This window comes from Epinephelus fuscoguttatus, linkage group LG5 (assembly GCF_011397635.1).
Source record: "Epinephelus fuscoguttatus linkage group LG5, E.fuscoguttatus.final_Chr_v1".
Taxonomy (NCBI): Eukaryota; Metazoa; Chordata; class Actinopteri; order Perciformes; family Serranidae; genus Epinephelus; species Epinephelus fuscoguttatus.
Window position 1 is genome coordinate 15,587,967 of NC_064756.1, and position 12,090 is coordinate 15,600,056.

The 12,090-nt window shown below is 41.9% G+C and overlaps 1 protein-coding gene across 1 annotated transcript in view; it reads right to left on the reverse strand.

The window, feature by feature from the left end:
* pid1 (phosphotyrosine interaction domain containing 1) overlaps positions 1–12,090 on the reverse strand; it is a 44,570-nt gene that overhangs the window by 3,136 nt on the left and 29,344 nt on the right. The window lies entirely within an intron of this gene.

Here is a 12,090-nt window from a genome sequence, read left to right on the forward strand (position 1 = left end):
AACAAATGAAAAACAAACGTCCAGACAACGCTTTTCACTTGCTCCTTAGAACAACTTTGTGTAACTTCAGATTTATCATCATTATATTCTAAAAATGTTTGACATTTGATGTTAAGGTCATTAAGCAAGGCAAGAAAATTATTAGACTGCTAGATTTGTTGGATAACAGTGGAACGAGTAACTGTGTCATCTGCATAGAAGGGGACATAGTTTTAGTTTTGTATCACCCAACTGGATGAGAAAAAAAAACTGAATTAAAAACAACACTGGGCCCACACTGGAACCATGAGGAGCACCACATTTAAAACCAACAGGGGTCAAAAACATTCAGGTGAAACAACAGTGGTGACCTGGCCTTGTGACCTCCCCCTCCCCCTAGCCTAACCCTGTATCGATAGAAAGGAGCATCTACCCATCAACCTCTGACATTTCTGCAAAGAACCGACGTCTGCAAGATACTACAGATGCTGAGTCACGGCCATGATTCGCCACAGCTGTTATCAGGGTCAGGGATGCTTCCAATCACTACTAAGCTGGTCTTTATGTTAAAGAGTGGACCCGTTTCCTTTAAAATAACCTAAAGCAGTAATTAAATTCATGTTCATGTACATCTTTAGGTTAATTAACCTAAAAAACCTGGGGTGCATATATGTCTCTCTGTAGTGGTGATGAGAGGCTTTTCTAATTTTCTGTGGTAACTGTGCTGACAAGCTGAAGGATGTGTGTGTGTGTGTGTGTGTGTGTGTGTGTGTGTGTGTGTGTGTGTGTGTGTGTGTGTGTGCTATTTCCCAAAGACAGAGAAAAAACCCCATGTTAAGCTGTGGCTGCAACAAGGACCATAGAATACCATAGTAATGACACTGCATACCAGGAGAGCGATAGACTGAGGAGATGGAGAGGGATAGGAGGAGAGAGAGTTAAGGAGTGAACAAAGCTGGAGTTTTCTATGGGAGGGAACGTGGCCAATTCCAGAGCGGTCCAGGAATAATGGCTGACTTGTGCGCTTTCTCTACATGGTGTTCTTTATAGCTTTATAAAAATACACAGAGGAGGAGCCTTCTACGAGTCAAACACTCAGAGAGTTTTCACTTCTGTCTGTGTTTATACTGGGGCAAGGGAATACTCCTCTCTCTCAAGAGTTCATTACAGCTGGCTTAGCACACATGGCTGCAGATAACATGAGTGCAACGATAAGTGTGAATGTGTATCACATAACAGTCTGGTACATTTATAGGAGATGTGGCCTGCATTCACGGCTCAATGCACATCTGTCAATGTCAAGGCAGTCTGTGGTTTCGGTAACACCATTCCCTTAAGAAATGTCAGTAAAGTATTACCTATAATTCTTCAGTTCTTACGTTTTATTATCTGACAAGGGGTTCACCCAGCAGATCGACAGATACCACTGCTACACAGAAAAAGAGCTCTGGATAATGACACAAAGCAAAGGCCTGGGACCTTTTTTATTCAACACGTGATCTGACTGCTTCTCTTCCTTCACAAGTTTTGTTTAGTCTGCAATCGTCAGGTCTACCTGCCCTCATTCTCTGCTATGATTTTCACTGAATGGGATCTTTCAGAGTAAGCACATAGAACAGTCAGCCAGTCACTCAGACCAACATCTGCGTTAGACAGGCAGTCTTATGTAAGGTAGGTGTAGCATATACCATGAAGCTACAGACATGTAAAAACTGATGCAGACACTAATATCTTTGGTAACGATGCGCTCACATTGAAGTAAAATATAGTGCCCTGCCAAAGTATATTGTAAAATCACGCACTCTTTGTAAAAAGCTTTGGAACCCACAACAGTTCTTCTCAAAAACAAAAAAAGGCTTAATCAAAAACATACATGAGAAAAAAAATAGAAAACTATTTTAATAAAAGGAGGAAATGAAAGTGGTGGAGAAATAGAACTTCAACAGGGGTAGAGACAAAGGAGGCTAAGGCCCTGATCACACAGAAACCATTTTAGCAGCTGGAGGAAGCTTTTTAAAGTTGTTTTAATAAGAATGAAGCTTTATGCCCATGTTTTTTGCGTAGCGAAGCACCTTGCATTTCTGCGCTCTAGGTGCCTGGTGTTTTTGCCGGAGCGCTCTGAACTCAAGTTGAAAAAACGCCAACTCACAGAGGAAAAGCACTCCATGTCATTTCCCCCCCCCCTTCGTCATCTTATTTCCATTGACCATTTAGATGATTTGAGAGGCGGGCCTTCTGTGGTGGTAGTGACTGTTGGAAACCCAGAGCCATAAGGCCCTGCGATATTCAGCAGGTTGTCAAACTGCCCCCGCGTCATCCTAAAATATGCCTGGAAACAGCCATCATGGAGGCGAAGCTCCTGGACCAACTGGTGGTACTCCCCACGATCTACTCTTTTTTTAGGGTCTCATGTACCCACACAGATCTCCGTTTCCCTGTTCCCAACAAACTATTTGCTCACAGCCTCTCATCCTCAATCAGAAATACAGCAAGTACCCTCTGCCTGAACATTTTAGGAACTAGATACTAATAATTAGTATCTAGTTCCTAAAATGTTCAGTTTCAGTAAAATGTTTGTTTTGTTTTCTTCACAGTAATTACTGTGAAGAAAACAAAACAAAAGATTGATTACACAGGATTTTGCAACCTGCAAAATGCTTTCTGTGTGATTGGGGCCTTTCATAGTTGTAAGAACCCCCCTTTTTGTTGTGTCCACAACGCAGGAACTAGGATCAATTGCAGTTCTTAGAACGCCCTTCTGAGGGACTTTTTCAGCTCTCTATTTCACCACTATTTTTAAAAACCTGTTAGCCTTGTAAACAACACATATCACAAAGCGCAAACAACAGCTTGTGACAAAAAAAAAAAAAAATAAGACAACATAGACAAATGGATCGACAGTGAAATCCAGGCTTTACTGAGCCTGTATGTGAAAGTGAAATTGACATTGCTATATTAAAAGCTGGCCAGCTTACAGTACATCACTTCAGTGTTCCTATTGGTGGTGCTAATGCAAAAACAATTGGACACTTCCTCTCAGAGAGTCTCCAGAACTGTTTGGTCCAAAAAGCAAAACCTGATGAGCAATAGAAAGCCACAGAAACAAAGAGGCATGTATCCCCAGAAAATATATCATAATTAAACATTTAATCAACGCCAATTCACTTTCTCTACAAAAGTGGGAGGACAAGATTAGCATCACTGCCATGTCTGCAAGGTAAATATGGAGCTGGAGCAAAGGGGTGGTTAGCCTAGCTTAGCATAAAGACTGGAAGCAGGAAGAAACATCTAGCCTGGCAGTCCAAAGATTAGAAAACACATCTAAAACTCATAAGTGCTATATCATTGGCAACTGTACTTGCTTGCGTTTCTTGAAGTATTTCGCCTTTCATATAAACTTTAAACTCTGTGTGGGTGTGAACCCTTACAGGGTCCTTGAGGTCACATGTGAGCTCTGAGTTTCAGAGTCATCAAGGTCACATGTGAGTCGTTGTACAAGATGGCTGGGTGGGTCTTGGATGAGAGGCGAAACGTCTTCAAGAAACGCAAGAAAGTCTAGGTGCCTATGATATAGCACTTACGATTACCATGACCTGGATGACTGAGAATCTTCACCAACATGTCTAAAACACACTGATGAATTAATTTACAGAAATTTAAAAACAACATTTTGTGGTTTTAGGGAAGGTTACATGCTTCACCTATGTCAAGGTCAATTTAAAAATAAGGCAAGTTGAATAAATAGCCTGTAAGCTAAATGTTAGCAACATAAGCAACAGTATGATGCCAACGTCAGAGATATGTGTTCACTCTGGGCAATCACTGATATTTTCTAAATGACAGAAAGCAGAGGTCTCAACAGCTACAAGAAAGACTTGCGGTGAATCTACTTCAGAGTAGCATGTGTAGAATCTGCTCCATAAAAACACTGGTTTGTTACCACTATGGTGGATTAGCCCCTGAAAAACCCTGATTGCAGCGGTACATGACATTGATTCCCAGTTTCTGATAGCCAACAGTGTGAGATCCAGGAAGTGAAAGCAGCTGCCTCCTTGTGCCTGGTTTTCATTAGTGGTGACCACAGGGGTGGGACATACAGCCTTTGCACCCGATCCATCATTCAGCCCAGTACCACAGGTCTGCAGGAGCAGCCTGGAGGCAGGGTGGTTTGCTAGTCGACCACACTGACACCCTCTTGCAGCCAAAAGGCGGTCAGTCACTCAGCCAGCCAACAAATCCAAAGACTACGCCAAGATACATCAACCATCCACAGTGTGCTGTTTGTATGTCAAACAGCAATAAAGAGTCATTGTGCACTTCTCTTCTCTGTCTCTCCTATTTTGATATTGAGTTACTTGTTTAAACTGTGATCGTTTCTACTGATTGCTTGCTTCCTAGTTGAATGAAGGCCGAACACTTTGCCAGGTTTTATTCTCTTACAGCAGCTGGGAGTGGGCCAAAACACAAAAAGGCAGTTAATGTTTTCTCTCAATCTATATTCGTCTGCTCCACTGTCTCTGGTGTTAGAAATCAAGGAAGTTATCTCGTTAATGTGACGGATTAAATAATGCTCACAACCTGGGGAGAAGAGCCAAGAGGAAGAGTTGGGGCAGCTTGATATTCAGACTGAACTCTGTCAGATGTTGCTTTCTTTTCTCAAAGCTAAAGATTCTCCCCAAACCAATCAGTAGTGATGGAAGTATCCACAACAGGTAGGTGGTTTCAAGCTGTACACTAATCACAGAAAGGTAAAAATGACCCTGACGACTCAAAGGATGTGTCGAAGTAAGAGAAAATGAAGAAGAGACTAGCATTGTAGGGAGGTCAAGACAAGGAGGAAAGAAGGAAGATGATGACAAGACAGTTCGGGTGAGATGGATGAAAAGAGGACTGAAGAAGAATCAGCTTCATTAGCGGTAATTTAGGAGTCCAAAAACGAGAGCAAAACACACTGGTCTGAGTTGGCACATTTGGACAGTTTTGGCTGAGTGTTGAATTTCTCTCCAACTATTAACTTCCCAGACAAGCACAACAACAAATTAAACCAGTATAAAGCACTGTCTACACCAAGAAGGATAACTATAACTATAATAATGTATCATTTTAAAAATCATTTACACTCAAGTGGATGGCAGAGTCCACAGCAATGACAGTGGCAGATGTCATAGCTGGGTTCACTTTCAGAGCGATTTGATGAACGATAGAAGCACTGACAGCCAATCAAAAAAACATAATAATTTACACAGTGTCATAGACTGTTATCATTCATCAGTGTTCACATTGTTAGAGTTATCACTTCTGGTGTGGATGGCCCATAAAACAGGTGTGTGTGTGAGTGCAAGCTGAAGGGAGAGATAAGTAAGGAGTGTGTGAGGTGAGGAGGTCACCAGACTGAGCAAACATTTAGAGTTTGCTCCCTCAAAGTCCAAACCAAACATGCAGCTGAAGAGGAAATTGTTATATTGCTGGAGCAGAAAATGAAATGAAACTGCTTAAAAGGCCTTGTTCATAAAAAAAGAAAAAGAAATAAAAAACAGATACACCACAAAAACTCTGGACTTGGATGGTTTGCAGTACTTGAATGACCTATTTCAACTGTACTGACATTCTTCCACCAGGGCTAAGACGACACTGAGCCCATTTACACCTGGCATTAACCTGTGGTCTGTCGGTGAACGCAGCATCTGTGTAAGGAAGGTTGAACGTTTGAGCATTTACACAGTCACACTAAATGTGAGCTGAATGTGGAGTTTATTAGGTTTTCTTGCTGACTGATGGTGTGAGGCAAAATATTAACAGGTTCAACTTTTATACCAATAAACATACTGCCATCAATCCAGAGATATATGTTCAAATGTATTTACGGTTTTAAATTCTGATATAGGCTCATGGTTGTTGTGTTATTAATGTGGTGTTTTGCTGAGAACAGCAAAGCTTAGTGTAAATCCAATCTATGTGAGACACTGAAGCTATATGGCCGCTGGGCAGAACGTCCATCGCCATAGGCAGAAAAACCACTGCTAGAATAATGGACAGAAAATAGATAACTGTGTTCCCTGAAGCCCAATATGAGACAACATGTAGGGGGGCAGTGTTTTAAAACTAGACAGGTGTCCTTGAAATACATTTCTATCCACTGACATCTGTTTCCTCCAAGTCAGGAGTCACAGAAGACAAGATCTGCTGACCCTACACCTCTTCTGGCCCATTTTTGTTGAGGAGCTGCCCTTCTACCTGAGAATGCACGCAAACAATTGGAGTTGGACCCTCGCATGATAACTGAAGCTGTAGTTAAGTTATCCTCATTACAATTTACATTATCCTTGACATTATTCAGTCAGTTATACCACATACAAGTCCAGTAAACCTTTTGAATACAACAAGTACGTATGCAAATTGACACAACACGAGCAAATAAAATGTCAACAACCTGACGACTCAAAAAACATTAATTTGACGACACGTGCAGCCTTTAGAAAACGCGCTACAAGGAGCTCACATCACAACAGAAACTGTTTCCAGGGGACACTGAAAAGTGATGCACACAATTGGGACATGCAGTACTTATTGTTGCCATGTTGTTTGTGAATTATGAAGTTATTTTAGTCAGCTATTTGTCAGTGGTGTTATAAAATGATCTAAAATGTACATGTTTATCCCATGATTCAGATCTTATTGCCGAAATCTGCTTATCAACCTAGCATTAGCCTTTTGCTTATTACTGTATCTGAATCATGCCATCACAGTGATTGTGTTGTGAGCTTCTTTTTGTAAATGCACCGCACGTGATGTCAAATTGACGTTTCTGTGTCATGTGAATTGGTGAAAGTGTTTCTTGGTTTGCTTGTGTTCTGTCTGATTTGCATGTGTTTTCTTCATTTGCAGAGCGTTGAGCTCTCAGGGCCACTGTACAGACATTAGCGTTCTTGCTGCCATCTATTGCTAAAACAAGTCCACACTGAGGAATTGGCAACCACTAACACCATGAGAAATTACTATACTGTCATTAAATACGACCTAAGTGACCTTTGTGGGAGGATGCAGACTGTCAGGGAGTTAGTGGATCAGAAAACATGAGATGTTGTCAGCAGCTGTCAGACTGAGCTTAGTAAGTGACAGTGATCGACTAGACAGCCCTGCCCATCGTCCGCTAGCTTTACAGCAGTTACTCAAAGATGTACAATATTGAAGAAAAACAGTCAAAGAAACTGAAGGCAAATGGTTAAATGTTACACAATGCATGTCAGGAGCTGTGTCCTAAACATTGTGTAGGCTATTTGATTGTCCCAGCAACTTACAAAGACACAATACAGTGACTGGATTTATAAAACAGAGAAGGTGGACTACAAACTAGACAGATTTGGAATTTTCAGTAAGATCTAATCACTTTAACAAATTAGATTTTCTAGTTTTGTAGTCCATGCAGGGCAGAGGGTGAACTGAGCAATTCACTGAGACATTTTGTTTCCCTTTTCTTTTAGCTGATTACAGCAAATACTTGCCAATTTTGTAAAGTAGGGATATTTTGAATTTGCAGGGAATACACATGGAAACAGTAAAGCAACTACCTCAAAAAATAATAAAAACTCTCATGCTGAGCCACAAACTTTGTAAAAAAAAAAAAAAAAAAAAAAGGTATAAAGTCAAATAATCTGGCAGACAACAACAGGAATATGGCCAAGCAGACATGACGCATAAAAAGAAATCCATCTTAAAGTGGAGAAGCTGCTTTGATACTTCCTTCTAAAAAATCTTTCCTTTCTTAAAACTTAAGTTCAGACATGAAACCAAACCCTCTGTTAGGCTAATACCAAAAATCATTATTACAGCCCGAGCTATTGTCTAAATCTTGTTTGGTTTGTAGGGAACATTATGGGAAATGATACACAACGAAGCCAGTAAGAGATGTAGACAATACTATTGAAAATGAAAGCACAATCTTTTTTCTAACATCTGACACCAGCTGAACGCCAGAATTCAATACGAGGCTTCAAAGCCGCAGTATTCAAATGCTAACAGAAGCACGAGTTGTCCTGTGAGCAATCTGTGAGTCTGGAAACTAAACTGCAGAGGTGGACCTGAGACAAGTTATTAAGGGACTTTTAACAGCTACAGTGTGTGTGTGTGTGTGTGTGTGTGTGTGAGCGCATCAGGACGGATTCCAAAAGTACAAATCATGGGTTATGATTGGAACAATGAAGAGACACACTGACTCAAATGATCGTAAAATCTGCAGACGGAGAAGAGTCGTGATTCAGGTTGGCCCCACTGACGATGCAGAAATGAGCTGCTGTCAGGAACTCCACGCCAAACTACAGACGCCTGCATGAGTCAGTGTTTGTGCAGCGCGTGAAGCAAACCGCTGAAGCTCTAGCTTTCTAAAACATCAAGCTCTGTGTAAAAATTGATACATCAATCCATCCATCCCAGACCAGAACACATCTGCTGTTCTCTGCTCTGGCAGCCTGCTCACCAGTCGTCTCAGTGCTGGCAAGTCAGGCAGGCGGCTTAAATCATTCCAGAGATCTACAGAGTCCTCCCCTTTGTTTCAACTTTCCATGTGTTTCTCTTCTTTCCCCTCCGACTTTTGAAACTCTGTTGCCCCCCCCCCCCCCCCCCCCCACCACCACTCTCTCCCCTTCTTTCACCCGTTTCGCTCCCATCATCTGTCCCCCCCCTTCACCTCTACTTTATCCTCACATCCCCTTCTACAGCTAACTCTTAACATTTCTATACCGCAAAACCGAAAATACAATAAATAAATAATGTAAAAATAAAACGACGGCCTTGGAGGCTGCAGGGAAGGAATGCTACAAAGAGAAATGGAGCAAACATTGACAGAAAAACAGACGACAGACAGACAGGCTGAGAGAACTTGAAATTCAAACTATTGACTGGAATGCTGCTCCAGACAGGAAACTACTTGTGCACGTATACCTGCTTCTCAGGACAGAGACAAAAAACTAAGAAATGGAGTGCAAATGTTTGTGAGTGTGAGACTGAGAGGGGAGGAGCATGGTTAAACATTTGCATGTGTGGTAAGACATGTGGCCACCATTACTGCCTCTTGGTTTACAGAGGATATTGTCCTATTTTATTCTCCCTTGCTCTCCTATATTAGGAGACGGACAGCTACGGCCTACAAGTCATCAGCAGGTGTAGTTTTTGGTAGCCTTGCTAGGTTTTGTACTTGTTGGGTAAGAAAAGTTCAGTTTGGGAGATGTGCTTTTTGCTTTCTAGCAGAGTGTTAAATGAGAAGTTTGACACCACTCAGATATCTGTCTGCTAAGGATGAAGCTACTGCCAGCAGCTGGCTGGCTAAGACTAGAAAATGGAGAATGTTTTTCTCAAGGGATTGCATTACACTTCCATATGACAATATAGCCACGTTCCACAATGTCAAAGCTTTTTCCGTAACCGCTTGTCCTGTTAGGGGTTGCGGTAGAGGGGGCTGGAGCCTATCCCAGCTGACACTGGGCAAGAGCCGGGGTACATCCTGGACAGACTATCACAGGTCTAACACAAAGAGACAACCATTCACACTCACATTCACACCTACAGCCAATTTAGAGTCACCAATTAACCTGCATGTCTCCAGACTGTGGGAGGAAGCCGGAGTACCCAGAGAGAACCCACACTGACACTGGGAGAACATGCAAATGCCACACAGAGGGGCTCAAACCAGTAACCCTCTTGCTGTGTGACAATGCTGACGACTGCACCACTGTGCCACCAAAAAAGTATTCTCATTCCTTTTTTCCTTATTAACCAGAAAAATACAACTCCACACCTTCTTGATATAAGGTTCTCTCTTTCGTACTTCTTTGCCTTGTTTCCTCACTGTAAAACACACTTCATTCATCTCGCTAATGCTGTTCCAACAATCACCAACTCTGGTTTGGTTGAAATAAATACTTAATTCACAGAGGCTGATGTGAAAATGTGCTGTCTTTCCCTGCTATCCCTCTCTGCCACTGCTGGCTGGCTTTTTACTAGTCCTGTAACTAGGGCTGCCACTAACGATTATTTTCATTGTCGACTAATCTGTCGATTATTTCTTCGATTAGTCGACTAACCATTTCATCAAAAAATGTGTTAAAATGTTGAAAAATGTCGGCCTGTCTCGCCCAAACCCCAAAATTACGTCATCTAATGTCTTGTTTCCTACTCATGCTGAAAGGTTTTAGTTCACTGTCATGGGAGAGTGTGTAAAGCTGCCAATATTTCAACGTAAGAAGCTGCAACAAGAGTATTTTGGGGTGCTTTTATAGTACTTTTCTATGGAAAAATGACTCAAAGAGATTAGTTGACTACTAAAGTCACCGATTATTTTAATAGTCGATTAGTCATCGATTAGTCAACTAATCGTGGCAGCCCTACCTGTAACGTTATCCTCACCACCAGTCGCCATCTTTCTCGGGCTCAGCTGCATGTTCTACTAATAGAGACTGACCTCTGGTGGCACGTACTGTGCACTACATCACTTAAATACAGCATCTCCGTATGTGTTTATGAGAAACAGAAGCATCTGTATTTTTGACATGACTGAAAATCATACTGTCAGTATTTCTAAATACCCTGATATACTGTAGTACCTTGAAACCACACAAGTCTTGCCTACATAATTTAACCTTGTAATAACAGCTTGCACAACATGCTAGCAGATTAGCTCACTCCCCACTAATACAAACACATACACAGAGACATACATCTAACTTCTTTTTTTTTTTTTTGTGATTTTTGACTTGACTTTCAAAAATTCTTTAGATGAATCAATCCAAAGAGGAAAAACATCACTCTCTGACTGAGCAACTCATAAAACATAACTCGCTCTTGGGGGTGACACAATTGCATAATTTTAGGGGACCACAAGCCAAAAAGTTTGTGCGTCACTGTTCCTGGTTCCCAAAGTCTTGGTCCATCTATGCTAAGACACATGTATAGTATATGTGTTATGCATATTGGCTTATTTAGTTCTTTCCCCTCATGTTTACAACACTGTAAATGTGACTCCACAACTATGACTCATTAGTACTGTAGCAAGCGCATGCCAGCACAGTCACTCTGATTGTTTTTAAGCATATGCCAGTAACAATGCTTTCTGTTTTTAATGATAAATGAGGCAAACCGATTTTAATATTTAACATTTTTGGATGAATCACTGGATGAAAAACCAACAATGCCTGAAAAACCACAATTATGGCATGACAAAGGAGAAACAGACGGCCGTGCAGGGAGGGAGAGACAGAGAGAGAAACTTATTGTTGTAAACAGATGGAGAGCAAAACTGATAGAAAATAACTGAATGCAAAAAAGGACAGAATAAAGTGAGGGATACACAGAGGGAGACAGAGAAAACATCCGCAGCCCAGCGAGCGAGCCGGTGGGAAGAGAGACAGGAACATCCTGGTCCACTCGCACACAGCACACACTGTCCATGTGTCTGTCTGTGTCGGTATGAGTCTGTATCTGTGTGTAAGCACACAGGCATGCATGTGTGTATGAGAGGTGCAGAGCCTGGGCAGCTGTTACTGCTGGAGTCACAGCTGGTTCAGCTATCAGCAGAGAAAGGACCAGAGGGGATGAGAAGAAAAGAGAAGGAGGAATGGGAAAAGGAGAAGGAGGAAGAGAGACTTGGAGGAATCAATGAGGAGATACCTGTCCCTACGGAGAGGCTTTGGGAATGTGGGGAGAGAAGAAGAAAGGGGCTGAGATGACAGGAAGAGGGACTGAGGGCAGAACAAGGAGGCAGTTGTTGAGGAGAGCAGTTTGGTCCTGTTGGATCAGGTCTGGGAACAGACTGTGATGTGAACCTACACTTCTGCAACTTGTCGTTTTCAGAGTTAGGCCCTTTCCCAGACGCTGGTCCAAGGACACAGTGGTAGTGCAGACAAAACAAACACTCTATCTCTCAATCTGTGTCTGTTTTCCTTTTTGCCCCCCCATGGTCGTATTTTGTTCCAACCAGTAAAAGTTTGTGTTCTTTCCAAATGGCACGAGATGAGATGTCAGTGTGAAAATACGGTTGTTTTTGTTCAGGCCTCAATGGTTGGCTATTTGGAAACTTACTGGACTTGTATCTGGCAGTGGTGATCTTATGTTGTTTGCCAA